The sequence below is a fragment of the Crinia signifera genome, chromosome 6 (genome assembly GCF_055691185.1).
Source record: "Crinia signifera chromosome 6, ASM5569118v1, whole genome shotgun sequence".
Taxonomy (NCBI): Eukaryota; Metazoa; Chordata; class Amphibia; order Anura; family Myobatrachidae; genus Crinia; species Crinia signifera.
This window is the reverse complement of record NC_139222.1, coordinates 103,805,833-103,820,828: the sequence shown is the minus strand read 5'-3', so window position 1 is coordinate 103,820,828 and position 14,996 is coordinate 103,805,833.

Sequence of the window (14,996 nt, the reverse complement as noted above, 5' to 3'; positions counted from 1 at the left end):
CCATACTAAAACTGTTGCAGGGCATGCTGGGATGTGTAGTTCAACAACAGCTGGAGCGTTAGCCATCACTGGAATAGTCAGTAGAGCAAACCAAAAGCTTCCTTCACCTGTGATGATAATTCTTGACACACTTTACCATCTGACCAGCAGAGGTCAGTATTGTAACAACAGCGCTCACTCTAAGTGGGTCAGCATGCCAGCTCAGAGGCTAAAGCTGTAGTGACATCAGAACACAGTTTAAATTTAGGAATGTATGTGGGTCAGTGTGCTATGTGAGGCCAAGGCCGGCTGTTTACACAGCTCTTTCATGGTGGCTGCACATTTGGGTTTATCTCTTCCACAGGCTGTACAGGAGACAAAGTACCTGACTCCACGCCAGGATGTTCTACGTCCAATTAGGAATAATGAGAACATCCCTCTTTCACCGTCCCCACTGTCACTTAACACTAATGGCTAATTCAGCGGTGGACGCAGCTGCGTTGGCTCTTGCTTATGTTGCCAGAGTTACGGCTTCTGCAATAATATGCGAATACTGCTCCTCCCCTGGTGTAGTTACTGTGTATGAATGTGCAAACACTGAGATGCCCACCTACAGCATTTCTGCACCCTGCAGCACTGCCAGTGTTTCCTGACATGCCGCCATTGGTGCAATATCAGCACTCGCACAAGCAATATTGCAGGTGTGGCTTCTCTATTTGCAGGACTGGCCTGAGGATAATTTTTGGTAAGCCAATCTATACTTTGGAGCCCCCCTGACAAAATTAAAGGGTTGTGGTCTTATCGGGAAAGTCTAGTTGTAGTGCACCTTATACATTATATACCCACAATTAGGTAATCATTACCTAATATGCCCCCATGTGTGGAGACTTGCAGAGCGGTAGTGCCAGTGGTGTTGAGGGTGGCACCGCAGCACATTACAGTACTGTGAAGAAATGCAAAATAAACTACCACTCCCAGCAGACAGCAAGGCTCAGATTATACTTCTTATTTTTTTAGCACCTTCAAGAAGATACAGTAGTAGATTTAATCTGTTTGGTTGCTACGGGCAACATCCCATCTTCAATAGAACTCCCATCCTAGTAAATTTACCTCATAGAAGCTTGTTGGCGGCATTGACGTACGGATGGACAAACAGAGCACCATATGGGGGCAAACATCTACAGGAGGGGCATAAACAGTCAGATGAACAGAAGAGAGGGTTTATAGACAGACAATTGGATGAGAGGGGCATAGACAGGCATTGATTGTGCTTGAACAATGTGTCAGCCATGTATCACCATTGCCCCTACTAGATCCAGAGTCTGCACTAGAAGCGGCAATGACTCTCACCTCTGTCAACTCTGCCAGTAAGTAAAATGACAGACACCCAACAAGGCCTGCAGGTTAGGGTACGACGGAGTTAGGGTATGGGAGCTTTAGATTCCACAGGCATAGATTCTATCCTATTGTGGAAAAATTGTGTGTTGGGAGCTGTCGAAGACGGGGCTCTAACGCGGGCGGAGGTGACTTATGTTATAAATGTGTGTACTCCAGCAAAAGTTATCATTGTTCATTCCTGGATGGCCTCCACTGGTCAGGAATTTTCTGCCTGGCAGGCACTGGCCAATTTAACTAATGCAGGTATGTCCAACCTGCGGCCCTCCAGCTATTGTGAAACTACACACCCCAGCATGCCTTGCCATAGTTTTAGCATGCCCTAATATCAAAACTGTGGCAAGGCATTCTGGGATGTGTAGTTTCACAACAGCTGGAGGGCCGCAGGTTGGACATGCCTGAACTAATGTTTTGTAGCACTATAGATATCTGCACATCCACACATTCAGCCAGTTTTCGCATTACAGTTTAAAGGGGTTTGGTTGGGTGGGGGATTGTGTTAAGGTTTAGTAATAAGAGGGTGGGTTAAGATTGAAAAATTGTTGGAAATTTATGTGTATCTGCGTGCGGTCATTGTCGCACTACTGTTATCACATTGAGCTCAACACCCACTTAGGGCTGGAACACACTTCTAAACCATATGTAATAATGGGTTCTACTATCTGTATGATCACAGTGTTGCTATTATATTTGCTCTTGTTATATTTAACTCTATACCATGCTTGTCATATTAGATTGTATGATGTGTGATATGTATGTGAAATGACGACCATGCTGTATGACCTTTTTTTCTCTGTTAATAAAAATCAACTTTATTCAAAAAATAAATAAATACAGAGGGTGCAGTGGGATTGCCTGGGGATGCCTGCGGTCAGAATACTGATACAGACATGCCGACAAGGGTTAGGTAAGTATACTTACCTTCTCCCTGCCCTCCCTACGCACAGCCTATACATAACCCTCACCCCTTGCAGGGGTTGAGGGTTATGCCAGCATGTTCAGATATGAAGCAATCATCAAAATTAGATGTCCGGCAGTGCTATCATCTCAGAACTGGCAGAAGCCAGTGGATCCCAGGTATACCCATCTACTGTTTGGAAGAAATCTGGCCAGAAGTGGTCTTCATTGAAGAATTGCGAAAGCCATACCTTTGACGTGGAAACAAGGCCAAGTGACTCAACTATGCACAAAAACATAGGTATTGGGATGTAGAAAAATGACAGCAGGTGCTCTGGACTAATGAGTCAAAACTGTTTTGGCTGTAACAGAAGGAAGTTTGCACCAAAGGGCTGGAGAATAGTACAATAATAAGTGTATGCAGGCAACAGTGAAGCATTTTGGAGGTTACTTGCAAGTTTGTGGCTGCATTTCCGCAAATGGAGTTGGGGATTTGGTCAGGATTAATGGTGTTCCCACTGCTGAGAATTAAAGGCAGATACTTATCCATAATGTAATACCATCAGGAAGACATTCTCATAGGAGCAGAAGTTGAGCGGAGGGAAGCATTCTTAGTAACTTACAGAGTAGGTAAACTGGTTAGTGTACTTTTGTGGGGCAATGTAGTAACAATCATTATAAATGGTGATTTTGTAATCTTCCAATAACAGGAGAAACATTTACCTCATAATTACAGTGTTCATCCCAAACCAAATGATGCATACAAGTCTAGAAAGTGCATACACATCTCAGTTTGTGTGGTAAGCCAACTTTGAGCGCAACATTGACTGAAAGTAAAATAATATGAATTGTGCTCACCCGAGGACACAACCGGCGATCACTTCAGAACTATATGTAAGCTCCTGTTCTATTTCTGTATGGAATTTTGCTAGAAGCGAGATGCAACTCAAAATTGGCATATCACAGATGCAGAGAACCATGAGAGTATGAAGCAATTCACAGTATGCGAAGTGGAAGTGACTTAGCAACGTAGTTTGCAACCTATTTAGTCCCTTAATTGCCTAGGACTTTGATGCAGGACTGTATTTGGCAGCCATTTCCTTACTACCAATGAGAAATGATGAATTCCTTATGCTACAGTAGATATAGATCTAGTATAGACAGAGATACATATTCCTTAGTTGGCTCCACAATCATTCAATTCATGAAAACGGAGGTAAGATGTCCATTGACCAGGTATTCGTTTCACGACCACCTATTTTGGCTAAGCGACAGATACAACCTACATACTTGTATGACAGGACTCCACTGGACCGGGTGTGGTATATTAGGTATATTAGGTTGATAATGTCTTGGTCCACACCAAAAGGTTGACATGCATAAGGTAGACTGTGACAAAAGGTAAATGTTAAAAGTCAACCATTTGCTTGTGTTGTTTGGTGTCATTGACGACACCTGAGCACACGGATCCCCAATTAGTGTACCGATTCACTCGCAATGCTTTGGGTCAGGTGTCTCACACGCTACAGCTGCTTTCGGCACACTTTACTTGTCCCAATTGGAGTCCACATGGATGGTAAAGTATGAAAAATTTTAATACTGCCCCTCCAAATCAATCAAGTCAATCTTTTCAAATATTGACCAGTCATGTTGACCTTCTGATGGTGTCAACCTTTTGACCATACGGTGTCAACTTAGCATCTGGGTCCCCACTGGACCAGGTCTGGATCAGCTGGGAGTTCGAAGTTCAGCTGTGCCAATCAGTCCTAATCCTATGGATCAAATTTGTTCATCTGTGGAGGTTTAAGGAACACCATGTTAATTGCCCACTCAATTCTTCAGTTGGATACCACGCCCAGGACATACCTGTGGATAGCATCATGACTAGGACTTTCTGGCCAAATGTTTATGTTTATCTAGATGGCTAGATTTGTGCAGCATGCCCTATTTCTCAGAGGACAGTTAAAGAGAACCCAGATGTGGCTTCTCTAGCTCGCCTGGTGTTCTCGAAAGTGTAAAAGCTTATGTTGGGCATAGTAGCCCTGATATCCAAAAGCGTTCCCACTGTAGCTCTCCAAGGCTAGTAAGTTAGCAGTAGTATTTTCCTGTGTGGATTTACCAAAAGTGATCCTTAAGTATCGCGATACCAGCTTTATGTCCTGATTTATACAAGCTCATGAAGACGGCCATCAGCAGACAGGGTGTTTTAGTCAAAAAGTTCAACTGCACTCTAAATTCAATATATCAGAGAATAATTTTATTGAAACTGAGGAATTTTGGTAGGAGACTTTGGGGAAGGTATACGAAGCCTTAAAAATCAAATGGAGACTGAAAATCCATAAATGATTTTTCAAACCCAGCCTGTAACATGAAAGTTAGGAGCTGATTGGCTGGTGGTTTATCACTCTCTATTTTATCACTTTTCAAGCATAGTACATCTGGCCCCTTAGCCGTTTGTGGTCAGCAAATCACTGCAGGTTTATCCCAGCTTTCTGCTATTTGAGCATCTTTATGGAAAAACGTTGGGACATCATCAGCTTCCTTTGCAATTCCTGAGAGGAGTAGCAGGTATGTTGCTGAATGTTATCCAAAGATTAAGGGTGACATTCTATGGGTTGAGAATATTAGACTTTTGCGAGTTTTTTCGCAAAAACGGCCGAAATCGCATTTTTTTCCATTTTCGCATATTTAATGAGCTGCGAAAATGTGAAAAAAAGTGCGATTTTGGCCAACAAGTTGGACACACTGGAAATGCGATGGCTGCTTTTCGCAGCACATCGCATCCAGATGTTTTCACATGAAAAAGTATACAAATCGCATATTTAATGGTATGCGATTTGTATAAAGTGTGTCTATAATTCGCCCAAAAATCAGACCAGGTTCTGATGGGCGAATTAGCCAGAACCCTGCACAGATCGCAATGATCTGTGCAGGGTTCTGGTGTAAAAATAAGTTTAAACAGTTAAAATAAAAAAAAATAAAAACAGCGCGGGGTCCCCCGCCAGAGCATAACCAGCCCCGGGCTCATTGAGCCGGTGCTGGTGACATAAAATCAGGGTCCCCGACAAATAGGGGTCCCCTTGATTTAATGAAACCAGCACCAGGCTCAAGGTCCGGCGCTGGTTCCCGAAATACAGGGGACAAAATGACTAGGGGTCCCCCGTATTTTAAGAACCAGCACCAGACCCAACCAGCCAGCAGGGTAATGCCACAGCCGGGGGACACTTATTATATAAGGTCCCGCGGCCAAAGCATTATCCCCCTGGCTGGTCAGCATGGGCAGGGGTCCTGGGGAAGTGGGGACCCCCCCCCAATGAAGGGGTCCCCCCCCCTCCAGGACTTACCAGCCCATGCTGAAAGTCCGGGGCTGTCCCCGATGCCCCTGGGTGGTGGGCATCGGGCTGATGGATAGTGTAAAAATTAGAAGAAAAACTATTGTTTTCTACTGTAGAACTATGAGTCCCAGCAAGCCTACCCCGCATGCTGGGACTTGGAGAACCACAAGTCCCAGCATGCGGGGCATTAAAGGGCCCGCTGGCACTTGTAGTTCTACAGTACAAAAAATAGTTAAATAAAACACACTGACACCCTGAAAAATAAAAGTTTAATACACACATAACACACACACTGATACTTACCTACCTTGAGCCCGTAGGTCGGTCCCTGGATCCTGGGGCTCCTGGACAGAAGAGTCCGGTTCCGGGGCTGGTCCGGGGTCCTGGGCTCCAGGGCTGATGTCTCCGGGGTCCAGGATCCGAAGAAGTCCAAAAGGGGTTTCTAAGGAAGGAAATCCTACTCACCTGGTCCCCGGCGACGACATCGGCATCCTCTCCGGCAGACGCGCTGCTCCCGGCTGGTACCCGCTCTCGGACTACCGAGCCGAGAAAGTCGGCTCCTGATTGGCCGCTAGGTGGCCAATAGAATCATCCGGAGGAAAGGCCTGGAAGATGAAAATCTCTGCGTCTCTCCAGTCCGTGAGCGGGTACCAGCCGGGAGCAGCGCGTCTGCCGGAGAGGATGCCGATGTCGTCGCCAGGGACCAGGTGAGTAGGATTTCCTTCCTTAGGAACCCCTTTTGGACTTCTTCGGATCCTGGACCCCGGAGACATCAGCCCTGGAGCCCAGGACCCTGGACCAGGACCAAGGCCCCGGAACTGGACTCTTCTGTCCAGGAGCCCCGGACCCAGGGACCGACCTACGGGCTCAAGGTAGGTAAGTATCAGTGTGTGTGTTATGTGTGTATTAAACTTTTATTTTTCAGGGTGTCAGTATGTTTTATTTAACTATTTTTTGTACTGTAGAACTACAAGTGCCAGCGGGCCCTTTAATGCCCCGCATGCTGGGACTTGTGGTTCTCCAAATCCCAGCATGCGGGGTAGGCTTGCTGGGACTCATAGTTCTACAGTAGAAAACAATAGTTTTTCTTCTATTTTTTACACTATCCATCAGCCCGATGCCCACCGCCCAGGGGCATCGGGGACAGCCCCGGACTTTCAGCATGGGCTGGTAAGTCCTGGAGGGGGGGGGGGACCCCTTCATTGGGGGGGTCCCCACTTCCCCAGGACCCCTGCCCATGCTGTCCAGCCAGGGGGATAATGCTTTGGCCGCGGGACCTTATATAATATGTGTCCCCCGGCTGTGGCATTACCCTGCTGGCTGGTTGGGTCTGGTGCTGGTTCTTAAAATATGGGGGACCCCTAGTCATTTTGTCCCCCGTATTTCGGGAACCAGCGCCGGACCTTGAGCCTGGTGCTGGTTTTATTAAATCAAGGGGACCCCTATTTGTCGGGGACCCTGATTTTATGTCACCAGCACCGGCTCAATGAGCCCAGGGCTGGTTATGCTCTGGCGGGGGACCCCGCGCTGGTTTTTTTTTTTATTTTAATTTGCGATTTCCTGCAAACGTGCGATTTTCAGACATGAAAATCGCACATTTTCAGGACTAAACACATCGCACCAACTCGCACCTATTCGCAGTATTTGGCCCGTTTTTCGCATCTCATTAAATATGCGAAAAACGGGCCAATCTTGCGATTTTCAAAAGTGCGAAGTGGTGCGATAAAAAAAATGCGGATTTATGTCAATCCATAGAATGTCACCCAATGTGTGGAATACACAGGCACAAGAGTGGACACATAGGGGGTAAATTTACTAAGACTGGAGTTCTATTGAAGATGGGATGTTGCTCAGATCAACCAATCAGATTTTATCTATTATCTTCTAAAAGGTGCTAAATAAATGAGATGTAGAATCTAATTAGTTGCTATGGGCAACATCCCATCTTCAATAGAACTCCCATCATAGTAAATTTGGTACTTATATGTTAGTTGGGCGCCCAATAAGCATACGTACGGTTACTTAGGGAAATCGCATCGCATGGGCCATTTTAAGGGTCATGCGATGCAATGCGATTTTCCTATGTAATTTATTCACTGCTCTCTTAGCCCTGGGGGATCGCATCGCACCTCCCGCAAAATCGCATGCCCCCACTATCCACGTCGGCGTGGAGTTGATTTTATATCGTGTGGCGAGCGCCGCGAGGGGACGCGGATTACTTTACATGTATTCCGCGTGTGCTCGCCACGCTTCGGCCTCGCCACACGATATAAAATCAACTCCACGCCGACGTGGATATTGGGGGAATGAAAAGGTCGGAAAACACATTCCTCTGCGCTTGCCACGCTTCGTGGTGGCATGTATAGTGGGGGGGGGGGTGCCTAAAACATCATTGTATGTCATACAATGCTATTATTGTATACCTAATGTCATGGCATTGTACACCCTATAAAATCGCATTGCATCGCATGCGATTTTGCGGGAGGTGCGATCCCCCCCGGGGCTAATGGTGTGTACACACGATAGCTTTGTGAGTCCCGATGCAATCAGATCGCATCAGGACTTGCATCGCACGGCATGCAGTCAGTGGCACAATTTAGACTATATAGTGCAGATCTGCAATATATAGTCTTGCCTGCCCTCTCTATCTGAATGCCAACTTGCAATCACACGGGAGAGCGCAACTTGCAAGCCCTAAAAAAGCATGCGATATGGCTTCCGATGTTCACTATAATGGCACTGTACACACTGTAAGAGAGCAGTGAATAAATTACATAGGAAAATCCTTAAAATGCACCATGCGATGCGATGTGATTTCCCTACGCAGAATAGCCCACTAAGCAAATAGCTTAGTGGGCGCCCAACTAACATATAAGTACCGTAAATTTGCCCCACATACTATTCATAATTCCAGCACTAATGTACACCATGTAGCCAAGTGATTGGACACTGACAGCAAATAGATCAATGAGAATTTATTGACATCAATACTTTGTAGGTCCACCATGTACACCGATTACTGCACACACTCTTCTTGGCAAACTGTCCAAAATTTCCTGCACAAGAGTAATGCTGGGTACACACCAGGACGACTAGGGCCCGATCCCATCAATCTAGATCCAATTCCGACCAATTGGATGTAGATTGTGTGCTGATCGGGCCCTTTTCTGACCTGGTGTGGACCGATACCGATCCGATGCGCGGTCCCGCGGGTCGGTCGTTATTGAGATCCTACCTGCTGCAGGTAGGATCTCAATGACGACCATACAGCCGGGTGCGGGTCGGCATCGGATCGGACCCGCTCACGGTGCACATCGTGAGCGGGTCGTGCCCCCCGCGTCATCGTGAGCGGGTCGGACGAGCCACTGACGACCCGCTCACGATGTGCATCGTGAGCGGGTCGTCCTGGTGTGTACCCCACATAAGTGGTTTGCTTTGCCATTCTGCCTTAAGGCCCCCATACACTAGCCGATTTTGGTCAGATTTCAGCCAGATCAGTCGGATCTGGCCGAAATCGGACCAAAATCAGCTAGTTTTGATGTCCCCTCAGATCCGATGCGCGGTCCCGTGCGCATCGGATCTGCGTCGGGTGGTCGGACCTGCTGCACGTCCGACCACCCGACTTGGGACCTAGTGGGGCGGCGAGGCGGTAGAGGGAGCAGGGGGGGCTGGGGACGCTGCGGGGGACACAGGCGGCATAGAGCCGCGCAGGGGGAGCTGTCAGTATTGAATAAAAAAAAAAAGCCCATACAATGCATGGGCGGCCTGTGATTGGCTGAGCGCTCTCTCAGCCAGTCAGCAATTGGCTGAGAGAGCGCTCAGCCAATCACAGGCTGCCCATTCATTGTATAGGCTTTTTTTTTCTAGCACTGACAGCTCCCGCCGGCTCCCCCTGCCCGGCTCTATGCCGCCTGTGTCCCCCGCAGCGTCCCCAGCAGCGGGGAACACAGACGCTGTCCCCGCAGCGGTGGACACAGACGCTGTCCCCGCAGCGTCACCAGCAGCGGGGGACACAGACGCTGTCCCCGCAGCGTTACCAGCAGCGGGGGACACAGACGCTGTCCCCACAGCGTTACCAGCAGCGGGGGACACAGACGCTGTCCCCGCAGCGTCCCCAGCAGTGGGGGACACAGACGCTGTCCCCGCAGCGTCCCCAGCCCCCCTGCTCCCACCTCTGTAGCCCCCCCCCCCCCCTGCTCCCTGGGTTTTTTACATGTGATAAATCGAGACGGTTTATCACATGTAAAAAATGGCACATCAAGTGCCAATCTAATCAAGCTCCCCCGGGGAGCAGCCAGGGAAGCTCAGGGGGAAGTCGGGGGCGACTTGTCCTAAGGACAAGTCGCCCTAGTGTATGGGGGCCTTTAAGTACAGTGATCAACTGTGACAATGAAGAAGGAGGAGTCAGCCTAGAATGCATCCATCAGTCCACTTGTTCCAGAGGTTCTCAGTGGGGGTAAGATCTGGACTCTGAGCTGGCTAGTTCACCCCAGTTACGGAATTTTTGGGTGTGGATCGTATTGGGTCGACAGGTGGCAAGGTCCACAGGTGTCTAGGTCAACACGGGACAAGGTTGACATGGGACAAGGTCTACACAGCGTTAGGTCGACATGTTTTTTTTATTTTTTGACTGTTTTGACCCGAATGTCGACATGGACACAGTTGGAAGTAAACCGCAGCCGTTCGCTATGCTTCGGGCACGGGCATTTAATTCTCCCACCACGCCCTAGGGGATGGTAGGGCATGAAATATCGCCTGTCGGCACATGTCGGCTCAAAAACAGTAAAAACCCATGTCGACATTCCAACCTAACCCATGTCGGCCTAACGCTATGTCGACCTTGACACCTGTCAACCCAATGGTGTCAACCTAATGACTGTCAACCTAAGTGGGGTAGACAATATGACCGTCCGTATCCCAGAGAATTCATTAGCTCTGGCATAACAATGTGGCATAAAGCGCAACGGAATATGCTGCGCTATATAAGAAACTGTAAATAAATAAATATCCTTGAGTTGTAGTTACTCAAAGTCATGTAGACTGCCTGGGTTACATGTATCAGCCAGTCAGGACATGGCATTGATCTGCTTCTAAATGTAAAGCATTTTGCCTTTAAAAAAATTATAATAATAAACGAAATCAATTTAAATCTATCAGGTAAGTCATGTACAACTCCCAAGTTATTATACATATTGCCCTCTGGGGAAACAAGAGCAGGTGAGAAAAAAAATAAACTAGTACAAGGAATGTAATTTATCTACTCATGCTACAAGTAGCGCAGCTTCTGAATCGGTTGGTGTCTGACAGATACATTTCAACTGTGCACAGAGGCGTGATCTAGAATAGACAATTTGGTACTGCTGACAGTTTATCACGTCAACACACATATACAAGCCCCATGTGTGTTGCTTGGAAGTACTAAACGATCTCCAGAGAGCCACCCCTGTTTCTTTGGAACCCCCAGTGGCACAAGCAGTGCATATAGACTCACCAGGAACATGTAAACCAGAATGTACACTACATAATATGCAGTTGACAGAGGGGAGGGGAGGGAGGGTTCCCATCTGTACTCCACAGCTTAAGGTTTTTAATAATTTGTAAAGGGTGTCGAAAAACATAGATTACCATTGCAATATGGGAGCTTTGAGTCTTTATGGAATGTGGAAGTGTTATTTATGTAATCTAGGGGTCAATGAGGACTAGTAATATTTTGCACAGGCATTCCTAACCTCAGTCCTCAAAGCCACACTAGAGGACATAGCAGTGGTTCCCAAACTTTTTTTGCATAACGACAGCCTAGATCAGTGGTTCCTAACCCTGGTCCTCAAGTACCCCCAACAGTGCAGGTCTCCACACAGAATCACAAGTGATATAATTAGCTGCACCTGTGGATCTTTTAAAATGTGCCTGAATAATGAGTGCACCTGCTGGGTGACCTGGAAAACGTGCACTGTTGGGGGTACTTGAGGACCAGGGTTGGGAACCACTAGCCTAGATTATGAGAACATTTGTCACGGCGCCCCTAGATGCAAAGTTTGCCACTGAGAATTTCAGAAAACAATATTAAATAAGTTGCGTTTATATGTCATCCTTAGGTCCAGTTATGTGGTGAGGGGCAGGATTCACTTCTGTGCATCCACAGATTTTAAAATTGGAAGCCACAAGCGCCGATTTTGCCTATAATAATAATAATTTGAATCCGTTCTAGACCACCAATCCGAGGCACCCCTCCAAGTGCTCTGAGGCACAGTTTGGAACCACTGGGATATAGTAGAGAGATATTGCCCAGAAGTAGCTCTCTGAGCAATGTATTTTACTATATCCTCGTGTGTACACTCAATCCTCTGATGTTGGCTGTAAATGCAGATCAACTTGGCTAAAAGTGAGATGCTGAAACACTACACTTGCATGCAGGACCACTAAAATCTCAAAACAAATTTTAGAAACTTTAATAATTATCTACTGTTGCGAACCATTCCTGAAACACTTTACAAATAAGAGTAAACCTTCATTTACGCTCAGTTTTCTTTAGCGGTTAGCGCATTGATCCAGCTAATACCGTCAAAGGCCTGTAACAAAGTTGATTTGTCTGGTCAGCAGCCATTCCCTGCTGACTCTGCACAATCCTATCTGGGTGAGAACCAACCCTGGATGTCTCCTAGCCGTGACTGCAGGGAAATACCATAGATTGGATGTGCAGCGCCTACAGTAGAATGAGCAGGGATGACACAATACATGCTATTTGTTCATCAGGTGTGAAACATGGGCGTTCTCACATGCCAAAGCTTTTTTAGATATCACAGGTGTTTTGTGGAAATGTTACATAGAGTGTTAATTCAGAAGCAGACAGGTCTCATTCAGGAGCAGCCAGCTTGAAATAATTGGGTTTAGTTTGGTGTCAGAACCAATCAGCCAAGCTCCAGTACACTGCTCACGCATTGCAGCCTTACAGATGGGTTGTTTAGCTGCAGATAGTGGACTCAAGGAGCCAGATTCAGACCTAGGCTGTGTATATTCTGTCTAGAGAGCAGGTATACCACCCTCCCCCACTAGCATGCGAGCAGATGCATTCGCATACACATCCGCTCACATGGAAGAAAAATCATTAGATGGTGGCTTACCATCGAGAACATCATCTCTCCCCCCCCCCCCCCCCCCTTCACTAATAAAAATCAGTCTAGACTTTATTCTGTACGGAGATGCCTGAATTTGGGGCAAGCACTGACATCCGGCCACTTCCGGTTCCATCGGGATAGACGGAGCATCAGCGTAGCGGCTGCCGCACACCAGTGTGGTTCAGCCGGTCTTTGCGCTGGGAAGCCCTCTAACAAACATCATCCCAAAGGAAGCCAGGAACATTCAGAGAAGGCAACACCAACGAAAGTAGGGTAAGCTAGGGTCAGACGCACCGGCACGATCGCCACTCCATAACAAAAACCAACCTTTTCAAAAAAGGGTGTAAACATTCACAACTAATCCTTTTTAATCCCTACAGGTACCTTTTAAATTTTTAATTTACTTTTTTTTTTTTTTTAAATCCACACTGCCACTATTTAAATTTATCTCCATTTCCAATTCATTTTGTCATTATTAGCGCTCCTTCAAAAAAACCTATCGTGTGAGGTCAGCCACCCACCTCAAGCAGGCATTAAAACGGGGTACGCCCAGTGTTTCTATTGATGCACCCACCTTTGTGGCCACACCCCTGAAATGTTGTGCAACCCCCTTTCATCCGTCCATCTTGGAGCGAACGCCCCAGAAAGCGTATAACTTGCTGAAGGCATGTGCAATCAGACGGGGTAGCAAATTAGGCACACACCAAGTGGGTTTGATCCGCCCCCAAAGTCTCCTCATATTACTTCCCCCATCATTTCAGATCAGATCACATTATGTGCACTGGTCGATAACAAACTAGATTAAGTCAAGGAATCCAACATATATGGAATCTAAAAAACAAATCTGAGGAAAAGATCACATTTAGTTATGTAGGGTACACACCAAAACGATTTGGCCTTAATTCCCCCAATTTCAATCCAACTCTAACCGATTGTAGTTAAATTGGGCAGGTTTTGTGGGTTTTGCATCCCCGCTGGTGGTTTTGCAGATCCTGTCTACTGCAGGGAGGATCTGTATAGGATCCATTCAACTGGATACAGATCAGAATTGTTAGCAGATCATGTGCTCCAACAGATTGTGCGACCATCGCCTTCTCCTTTACACCACTATTTAAGAGCAGTCACCCCCCCTCCCCAAGTTCATAAATAAATCCATTAAGCAGTGTGTATATTAGATGTGACTGGCCAGATAACAAGGTGTCTGCCATCACCCTTCCTGGACATGTAAAGGGTAAGCATTCACTTTGGTGTTCTGCACTTGTACTGTACATCTGCAAAGGATTATCACAATGGCTCAGATAAAATCTGATTGAATTGCTTTGTCTTGAGTCAACTTTGTATCAGGCCCTAGGGGGGGAAAAAAAAAAGTAAGTTTCTTGGGAGTACTTACAGTACCATTTTTTGTTCTCACCATATCAATGATATCCAGGGTAGATCCACTTACCTGTACAAATAGGTAGCATGTAATCTCACCTAGGTTTTGAGATACTTACATTTATCTGTTTATGTAATAAATAAGGGGCCAATTGAGGCTTGAAGTAATGAGACATTTATACCCCCTCCACTTAATCACATCCAAAACTCATCTTTCTGCAGAGGAAGATTTTTAGAAGTGTGAGATTCTGGGCCGCCTTCTCCTGCGTCGGGGCCAAGCTCAGAAACTGGTGTCTTCTACAGCGACCACATTCTCCCTGATGTTGCATCTTCTCTGGCCGCAGATGAAGGTGATCACCTCAGTGGCAGGTTGTCCCCCTCCTCTCCCTGCATCCTCTGCTGCAGATAGTGTGGACACAAGATGAGCTGCAGTCGCCACAGAGCAGGAAAAGGATCCCATCACTGCACAAACTGGTGTAACCAGCAGCTTGTGAACACATTTGGGGCCGTACATCTTAGGATAGTGTACAGTAACACTGCAAAGTTCACATTTGAGTATTAATAGCTTCATTTCACATCTCATAAAGGATAGGGAACATCTGTTTAACTAAACTTACTTTTACACAGAAGCATATTCTGCAATATTCCCCATGTTAGTTTTAGGGCTGATGGCATGTGTGACTATTTCCTGTGGGAATTTACCACAGCCAATTCAAGAGTTAGCCATACACTTATGAGATTTTGCCTGATTCAGACGCATTAGGCAGATAATGCAGTAAAATCTGAGACACATGGATCATTCCATGGTTACATTTTGACTAAACAGACCATGTGAAATATATATAATTTTTCTTCTTTGAGCATGTGTTTTGATTTTGTGCAAAGTAAATGTTTGTGTGGT